This window comes from Borostomias antarcticus (genome assembly GCF_949987555.1).
Source record: "Borostomias antarcticus genome assembly, chromosome: 19".
Lineage (NCBI taxonomy): Eukaryota > Metazoa > Chordata > Actinopteri > Stomiiformes > Stomiidae > Borostomias > Borostomias antarcticus.
Genome location: NC_140252.1, coordinates 1,867,923 through 1,876,091, shown reverse-complemented (window position 1 = coordinate 1,876,091; position 8,169 = coordinate 1,867,923). Strand labels below are relative to the sequence as shown.

General features: G+C 41.8%; 1 long non-coding RNA gene across 1 annotated transcript; it reads left to right on the top strand.

The window, feature by feature from the left end:
* The first annotated feature begins 3,265 nt into the window (after nt 1-3,265).
* LOC311322152 lies at nt 3,266-5,954 on the top strand. Its single transcript, XR_014630911.1, has 7 exons — nt 3,266-3,381; nt 3,544-3,604; nt 3,754-3,817; nt 3,907-3,965; nt 4,264-5,287; nt 5,606-5,761; nt 5,875-5,954. It is a non-coding gene; the product is annotated as an uncharacterized lncRNA (long non-coding RNA).
* Nucleotides 5,955-8,169: the final 2,215 nt, after the last annotated feature.

Below are 8,169 nucleotides of genomic sequence, written 5' to 3'. Positions count from 1 at the left end.
CCAGGCTGAAGGACCAGTCCTCAATCCAGCGCTCAGTCAAGCTCATTTGTTTGAAGTTTTTGTTCTTGCTCGCCAAACGTTGAAGAATTGATCTGGATTGTTCAAGCCTTGTTTGTAAATAATGATATAAATGGGTTTATGTGTGGGTTGTAAACTTTTGAGGATGGCCATAGGTTGAGCATTGATGCACTGTAAAGTATGGTGAATGAGATATTATGTACATTTTACCCCAAAACAAACTTTGAAAGTCTAAAATAGTTTAAACCAAAAGACTCTCATGACCTGACGGAGACGCTCATGTTTTTGTATTGTTTTGATTTATTTACATCTATATGGGTTGGACGATCTTTCTGGGCATATATTTAATCTTGATTAAACTTATGTTCAACTACCTGAGTGTGACTGCTTTTAATACCATTCTTGCATACATTTGTAAACATTTTAGTAACTGTCAAATGTTTGATAAAGGTGAGTACAGTGTGCCCATGCCTCATAAACTTTGTCACGGCATAATTTTTTATGTTTAAGCCTCTTACATTTCAGTATTAGGAACAGTAGGAAGCTGGATGTTATAGTATTTATGCTAGTAGGAAGATGGATGTTATAGTATTTATGCTAGTAGGAAGATGGATGTTATAGTATGGATGCTAGTAGGAAGATGGATGTTATAGTATGGATGCTAGTAGGAAGATGGATGTTATAGTGTGTATGCTGTCAGAGTAGGAAGATGGATGTTATAGTATTTATGCTAGTAGGAAGCTGGATGTTATAGTATTTATGCTAGTAGGAGGCTGGATGTTATAGTATGTATGCTGTCAGAGTAGGAAGATGGATGTTATAGTATGGATGCTGTCAGAGTAGGAAGATGGATGTTATAGTATGTATGCTGTCAGAGTAGGAAGATGGATGTTATAGTATGTATGCTAGTAGGGAGATGGATGTTATAGTATGTATGCTAGTAGGAAGATGGATGTTATAGTATGTATGCTAGTAGGAAGATGGATGTTATAGTATGTATGCTAGTAGGAAGATGGATGTTATAGTATGTATGCTGTCAGAGTAGGAAGATGGATGTTATAGTATGTATGCTGTCAGAGTAGGAAGCTGGATGTTATAGTATGTATGCTGTCAGAGTAGGAAGATGGATGTTATAGTATGTATGCTAGTAGGAAGATGGATGTTATAGTATGTATGCTAGTAGGAAGCTGGATGTTATAGTATGGATGCTGTCAGAGTAGGAAGATGGATGTTATAGTATGTATGCTAGTAGGAAGATGGATGTTATAGTATGTATGCTAGTAGGTAGATGGATGTTATAGTATGTATGCTGTCATTAGGAAGATGGATGTTATAGTATGTATGCTGTCAGAGTAGGAAGATGGATGTTATAGTATGTATGCTAGTAGGAAGATGGATGTTATAGTATGTATGCTAGTAGGAAGATGGATGTTATAGTATGTATGCTGTCAGAGTAGGAGGCTGGATGTTATAGTATGTGTGCTGTCAGAGAAGGAAGATGGATGTTATAGTATGTATGCTAGTAGGAAGATGGATGTTATAGTATGGATGCTGTCAGAGTAGGAAGATGGATGTTATAGTATGTATGCTAGTAGGAAGATGGATGTTATAGTATGGATGCTGTCAGAGTAGGTAGATGGATGTTATAGTATGTATGCTAGTAGGAAGATGGATGTTATAGTATGTATGCTAGTAGGTAGATGGATGTTATAGTATGTATGCTGTCAGAGTAGGAAGATGGATGTTATAGTATGGATGCTGTCAGAGTAGGAAGATGGAGGTTATAGTATGTATGCTGTCAGATTGTTTGTAAAAGCCGTCACGTCTCCTCAGATCCATGTTTACCAGCGCGTTGGTGGGCGGGGCATGTGGAGGGGGACCAATCAAATCCTTCACTCCAGTTTTGGTGGCATGTTTTCTCTCCTTGTCCAATGACGTGTTCTGAATGGCGCAGAGATTTGAAAACCTCCCCCAACTGAACTTTCAACAAAATAAATTGCCCGTGATTTGCAATGAAATAAGGTTTTGAGAGGGAAAAAAAAAGTAGCTTGCAATGATGGATTTATATGGATTTAATCTGATGTTTTTCAAGCGGATTTGAAGATGCCCTTTTAAATGAATGGGACAGTATGGACTGCAAAAAAGGTCAACTAAACTGCTAGTGTGTCGACACACGGGAGGCTCTGGCCGTGTCCGAATTGCATACTACTTGCTATATAGTAGGCGAGATGCAGCATGCTGCATCAAAACTGTGCATACTGTATTTCGCCTACTATATAGTAGGTACTATATAGTAGGCGAAATCGGCGAAAAAATGGGCGTAAATGTAGCATAGTCCAGAGCATACTGTTCCGGAAGTCGAGACGTGAGACGTCACTGGGCTGTGAGAAAAATAAAAAAAGATGGCGAACGAAGAGATCTCCGGGACCGCAGCGGGAGTTTTCAAATGTAAGTATGTATTTGTCGATGGAAAAATTCCACCACTCGCATATTCAACAAAGAAAAGGATCGGTGGGAATGCACACGAAAACTGGAGCCTAGTGAGATTTTTACCTCTTTTGATTGGAGACAAGGTGCCTGCTAATGATCCTGCCTGGCTAGTCCTGAATGATTTGAAAGACATTGTAGACCTTGTTGTCGCACCTTTTCACACCAAAGAATCTATAGCTTATTTGGATAGTAAAATATCTGAACACAGGCTGAGATTGCAAGAGGTTTTCCCTGACCGAAGAATTCTTCCCAAACACCACTATTTGGAGCATTATCCGCAGCTCATTGAGCAGTTTGGTCCCCTGGTTGCACTATGGACGATGCGTTTTGAGGCAAAACACAGCTTCTTTAAAAGGGTTGTGCGTCGCACAAACTGCTTCAAAAATGTGCTCTTATCATTGTCACAGAGGCATCAATTTCACATGGCACATCAGCTGCGCCTGTACAGCTTCCCCACACCAACTCTGGAAGTTAAAAATGTTTCCTCCATTCCCATCGATGTTCTGAATGAGGAAATATCACATGCTGTGAGACAGAAGCACCCAAACCTGGATCTTTTGTGTATGGCAAAAGATGTGACTTATGAAGGCTTTAACTACAAGAATGGCATGATCATTTCACATGGGGAGCTTGCAGGTCTGCCAGAGTTTTGTGAGATCATTCAGATGATTGTTCTCCAAGAGAAGCCACTTTTTGTTGTCAGACGTCTTGATGCGTGGTACACTGAACATTACAGAGCCTATATCCTGACATCATCTGCTAGGGGAATTCAACTGCTTGAACACCATAGTCTTACAGACCCATATCCACTGGCTGACTACACGATTCGAGGGAGGCGCCTTGTGGTTCCAAAAAGATATATACACGTATAAGGTTATGACCAATTTTATTATAACCAGGTTTATGATTAAAAATGTGAGATTATACAGTGGAAATTACTCTGAACTCAATTTATTTGATTACTGGCATTACTGCATACATGATCTTAAATAGGCTTTTCATTACTTAACCTTATTCTCTTTCCCTCTCCTGCAGAATTTCACTCGTAGCTCCAAAACAGCAACTTCAACTGTGACCTTTTATCAGCCTTCTGAAGGTAGTGTCTTGGTATATACAAATATGTTCTGTATATACTGCTACTACAGAAAGCCAGTCTGACTTGAAGTAATCTTATTCTCTCTCCGTTCCTGCCACCCCTCCCTCTCTCTCCCTCCATCCCTCCTTATCCTCCTCCCTTTCCTCCAGAATTTCACTCCAAGCTCAATAAGTTAGCAACTTCCTTCTGTGACCATAAGTCAGCTTTCTGAAGGTAAATATATATATTGTGTATATACTGCTTCTACAGAAAGCCAGTCTGACATGAAGTAATCTTATTCTCTTTCTCTCTCTCTCCTGCAGAATTTCACTCAGCTCCAAGACGGCAACTTCAACTGTGACCTTTTATCAGCATTCTGAAGGTAGGGTCTTGGTATAGAAAAATGTTCTGTATATACTGCTACTACAGAAAGCCAGTAATCTTATTATCTCTCCATTCCTGTCCTCTCTCTTTCTCTCTCCTCTCTTTTCTCCAGAATTTCACTCCAAGCTCAATAAGTTAGCAACTTCCCTCTTTAACCTTTTATTTTGTCAGCCACTTTCTTAAGGTAGATATACAGTATATAATAATGGTATATATTGGTAATACACAAAGCCAGTCTGACTTGAACTATTCTTATTCTCTCTCCTTCTCTCTCTTTCGCTCTCTAACTCACTCAGACTCAAGAGCATGGCTGGAAAGAAGTCTGCAAAGCTGTTGGTTTTTCTGAGTGTAGACGACAAAAGAAAATTGTTGCTGCCAAATGGGATTCCAGAATCAGTGGAGGAGCTTGTTGATGATGTGAGGAGAGCTTGTGGATTGACTGGGAACTTCAGGATCCAGTACCAGGACAAAGATTTTGGTGATAGATTTGTAAATTTGACATCTACTGGAGAACTTCAGGATCTTGGCACCATCAAGGTAATCCCTTTGCCTGATGAAGACACAGCTCCTGCACAGACAGCTGTTCATGTCAGCCTCAGTGGTGATGATGCCTTTTCCATTTCTGGTGAAACTGATGACACAGTACTCCTCACCTCAACTTCTTCTAGTCCTTCTTCAAGGACCCAACAGTGGCCTAAAGAGTTTCCCATTCCAAGCTTTTCATATGACACTGAAGTCCAGTTAGATAGAGGAAATGCCGCTTTCAAGGCAAACGGAACAAGGTTGAAAGTCAGTCCTAGGATGAAGTCAGACATTCTGGAAAAGGTGTCTGATGAGATCTACAAGTATAAAGCTTACCCAAAAAGCTTAGACTTCTGTGAGGTTTCAGAGGCACTGATCAAGAAGCACCCCTGCTTGGCAGAGCCGGGGTCTTGGAATGGCTGCTATGGGTGGACACAGAGACTTAAAACCAGGATGGGAAACCTCCGTACCCAACTGAAGGGACTTGGATGCCCTGAGCTTGCTGTCAATGCTCTAAAGACCAAAGCTGCAGATGACGCCCATCCAGCAAAAAATGTCAAGCGACCTAAACGTGGTGAGGCCAACCATTTGCCGTCCTATCCAGCTGGCGAGACGGCAGACAATCTTGAGCTGGAGCGGCAGGTACTTTTGAAGGAGGTGAAGAAACGGAACAACGGGAGGATTATCCGAGAAAAAATGGCCAAGACATTTGCCCTTCGTAGACAAGAAATAGTGGAAAAGCAGGCCAGGGTGGAAGAGCTCCAGGAGCGATGGCCAGCGATGTTTCAAGTAGAAGAGGTATGAGTTGAATCACTGTCATATTTTACTACTATATTTTTGTTAGTATGTTGTGCTCTTGTTTTGCTGTGAAATTACATCCCTGAAAGTCATTTCAGCATTTACAGACAATAGACATTAGACACCAGAACAGGATCACTGGTCACTCTTCAGTAGTCAAAGCTTCAAAGTATTCCTGTGCGAGAATCTGACAGAATCTAGAATCATCTCTCAGCACTATCCAGTCAGGCAAACAACGCTGTATATTTTCCTGCTTTTTTGTTCTATGCCAGTCATATGCATTAACATGTAATGTGTTGTCTGATTTGTATATTTCAGATCAATGCTGAATTCCTACGGATCACAACGGTACCTCTACAAGCAAGATTCTTGTCCAGTTTGGATAAACAGAGCAGTCAGCTTCTCCAGGTCATTAGGAGCAAAGGTGGAGCAGTCGGTGAGAAAACCAGTGACATCCTTAAACCTTTGGATAAGGTATGAAATGCATATGTATTCAATTTCTGATTTCCTTATCAGTTCAGTTCTGTCGGTCAGTGAGTTCAAAGCTGATACATTTATTATCTTTTGATGTGTGTCTCTTGCTACAGAGTGTGGACTTGAACATCAGAAGAGAGTGCCTCCTGAAGTCCCTTGTGATATACCTGGGTGAAGATGCGAGCCACCTGATCAAAGAATACCAGGTTAGTCAGCAAATCATGGCAATGCACTGAGATCAGGCTCTTTTTTCTGTTAGATGTAACGGTTGGCCCTGGGCGTTTGATCAGACTAATAACTATCCAGGAGAATAGCACTGTGTCTTTCCCTTTTCTTGCTGTCTTTCTCTCAATTCAATGTACTTTATTGACATGCCAGTATATAAACAATATTGCCAAAGCATGTAACAAACGAATCAGCAATTAACCAGCATTCCAAAAAGTTATTCTCATGCCCTTCCATATATCGTGCTCATTTGCCTCCACTGTCCACTTGGCTATCAGTGTGTCTGTTTGAGGAAAAATAAACCAGCAAACTTCTCATATTGATATATTCTTAATATTTGTCATACAACTGCCACCCCCGGGGACAATAAACTAAACTAACTTAATGGTCTGATTTCAGGTCGTCCAAAAGGAAGAGGCGGAGACGGAACTTGAACACGCCACCATGGCCATCTTTGTCTTCCGGAATGGTGATGCTCTCTCCCCTCCAGAAGACATTGGCATTGTCATCGACGGTGTGGAGGTACTAAATGAGTTGTCCTCAGTTGCATCGGCCTGTGCCATGCTATTTGGCCTGATTTATACACTCAACTTGACTATCCAGCCGAACTCAAATATGCCTTTGAGACCTTTCAAAAAATCATAATGGATATTGAAAGTAGGCAAATGTCACGAAGGGTACAGAATCTATGTGTTAAGCTGCAGGAGTGAGTGAATATCGAGCTTCCTTTGTGGGAAAATATGTGAACTATAGCTAAAACTGTCACATTGCTAGTTATCCTGAGCCTTAGTAATCACCCTGCCCATGTGAGAATATAGCTGGGTATCTGTAGGTTAAATGCTCACTTTGAACATATTAGTTATCCTGATCCTTAGCAATAATCACAGCAGAGAGAAATGTTGATGGAACCGTTGCCCATGTGTAGCACGGAGAGAATACCTGTGTATCTGTATAAAATGCTCACTTTGAAGATAGACATTTTACTTGAACATTTTTGGCTAATGTAAAATGTCTTAAATGCAAAGAGAAAACATTGGTGTTATTCAAGTTCTTATACTTGCCAGGGTCAGATTTTTTATTATTGTGGCCATGTTTCTTGGTTTTAAAATGGACCATGCGTTTCTTGGGATTTAAATGGCACTAGTTTTAAAAAGGAGACTAGACTTTTGCCTTGTTAGATGCTGATGTGTTTTATATGGTTATTTCATGCATGTTGGTGGGCATTCACATTGAGTCTGGTGTTCGTTGATCAGTGGAGGGCAGTGCGGCTGTGTGGGGGTGTCAATACTTTGCCCGTTTTACGAGAGAGAGCTCTGATTTTGAATCCACCCAGCACAATCTGTCCCTCGCTTTAAATGTGTGCACACAGGGATACAGCTGCTGGTCAGGTAGCTAATATCCTGTCAGAGATTTTGTATGTACGGATGTATGAATGTATGTGTCTGTGTGGGCAAATGGTTGTGTGTGTGTCTGGGTAGGTGGTAGTATGTGTGTATGTGTAGCTGCTTGTGTGTGTTAGTAGATGCTTGTGTGTGTGTGTGTGTGTGTGTGCATGTATGTGTGTAGGTGGTTGGATGTGTTTGTTAGGTGGTTGTGCGTCTGAGTGAAGGTGGTTGTGCGTCTGATTGAGTGTGTCTGTGTTGGTAGGTGGTTGTGTGTGTGTGTGTGTGTGTGAGTAGGTGGTGCATGTCTGTGAGTAGGTGGTTGTGTGTCTGTGAGTAGGTGGTGCATGTCTGTGAGTAGGTGGTTGTGTGTCTGTGAGTAGGTGGTGCATGTCTGTGAGTAGGTGGTTGTGTGTCTGTGAGTAGGTGGTGCATGTCTGTGAGTAGGTGGTGCATGTCTGTGAGTAGGTGGTGCATGTCTGTGAGTAGGTGGTGCATGTCTGTGAGTAGGTGGTGCATGTCTGTGAGTAGGTGGTGCATGTCTGTGAGTAGGTGGTGCATGTCTGTGAGTAGGTGGTTGTGTGTCTGTGAGTAGGTGGTTGTGTGTCTGTGAGTAGGTGGTGCATGTCTGTGAGTAGGTGGTGCATGTCTGTGAGTAGGTGGTGCATGTCTGAGTAGGTGGTGCATGTCTGTGAGTAGGTGGTGCATGTCTGTGAGTAGGTGCTGCATGTCTGTGAGTAGGTGGTGCATGTCTGTGAGTAGGTGGTGCATGTCTGTGAGTAGGTGGTGCATGTCTGTGAG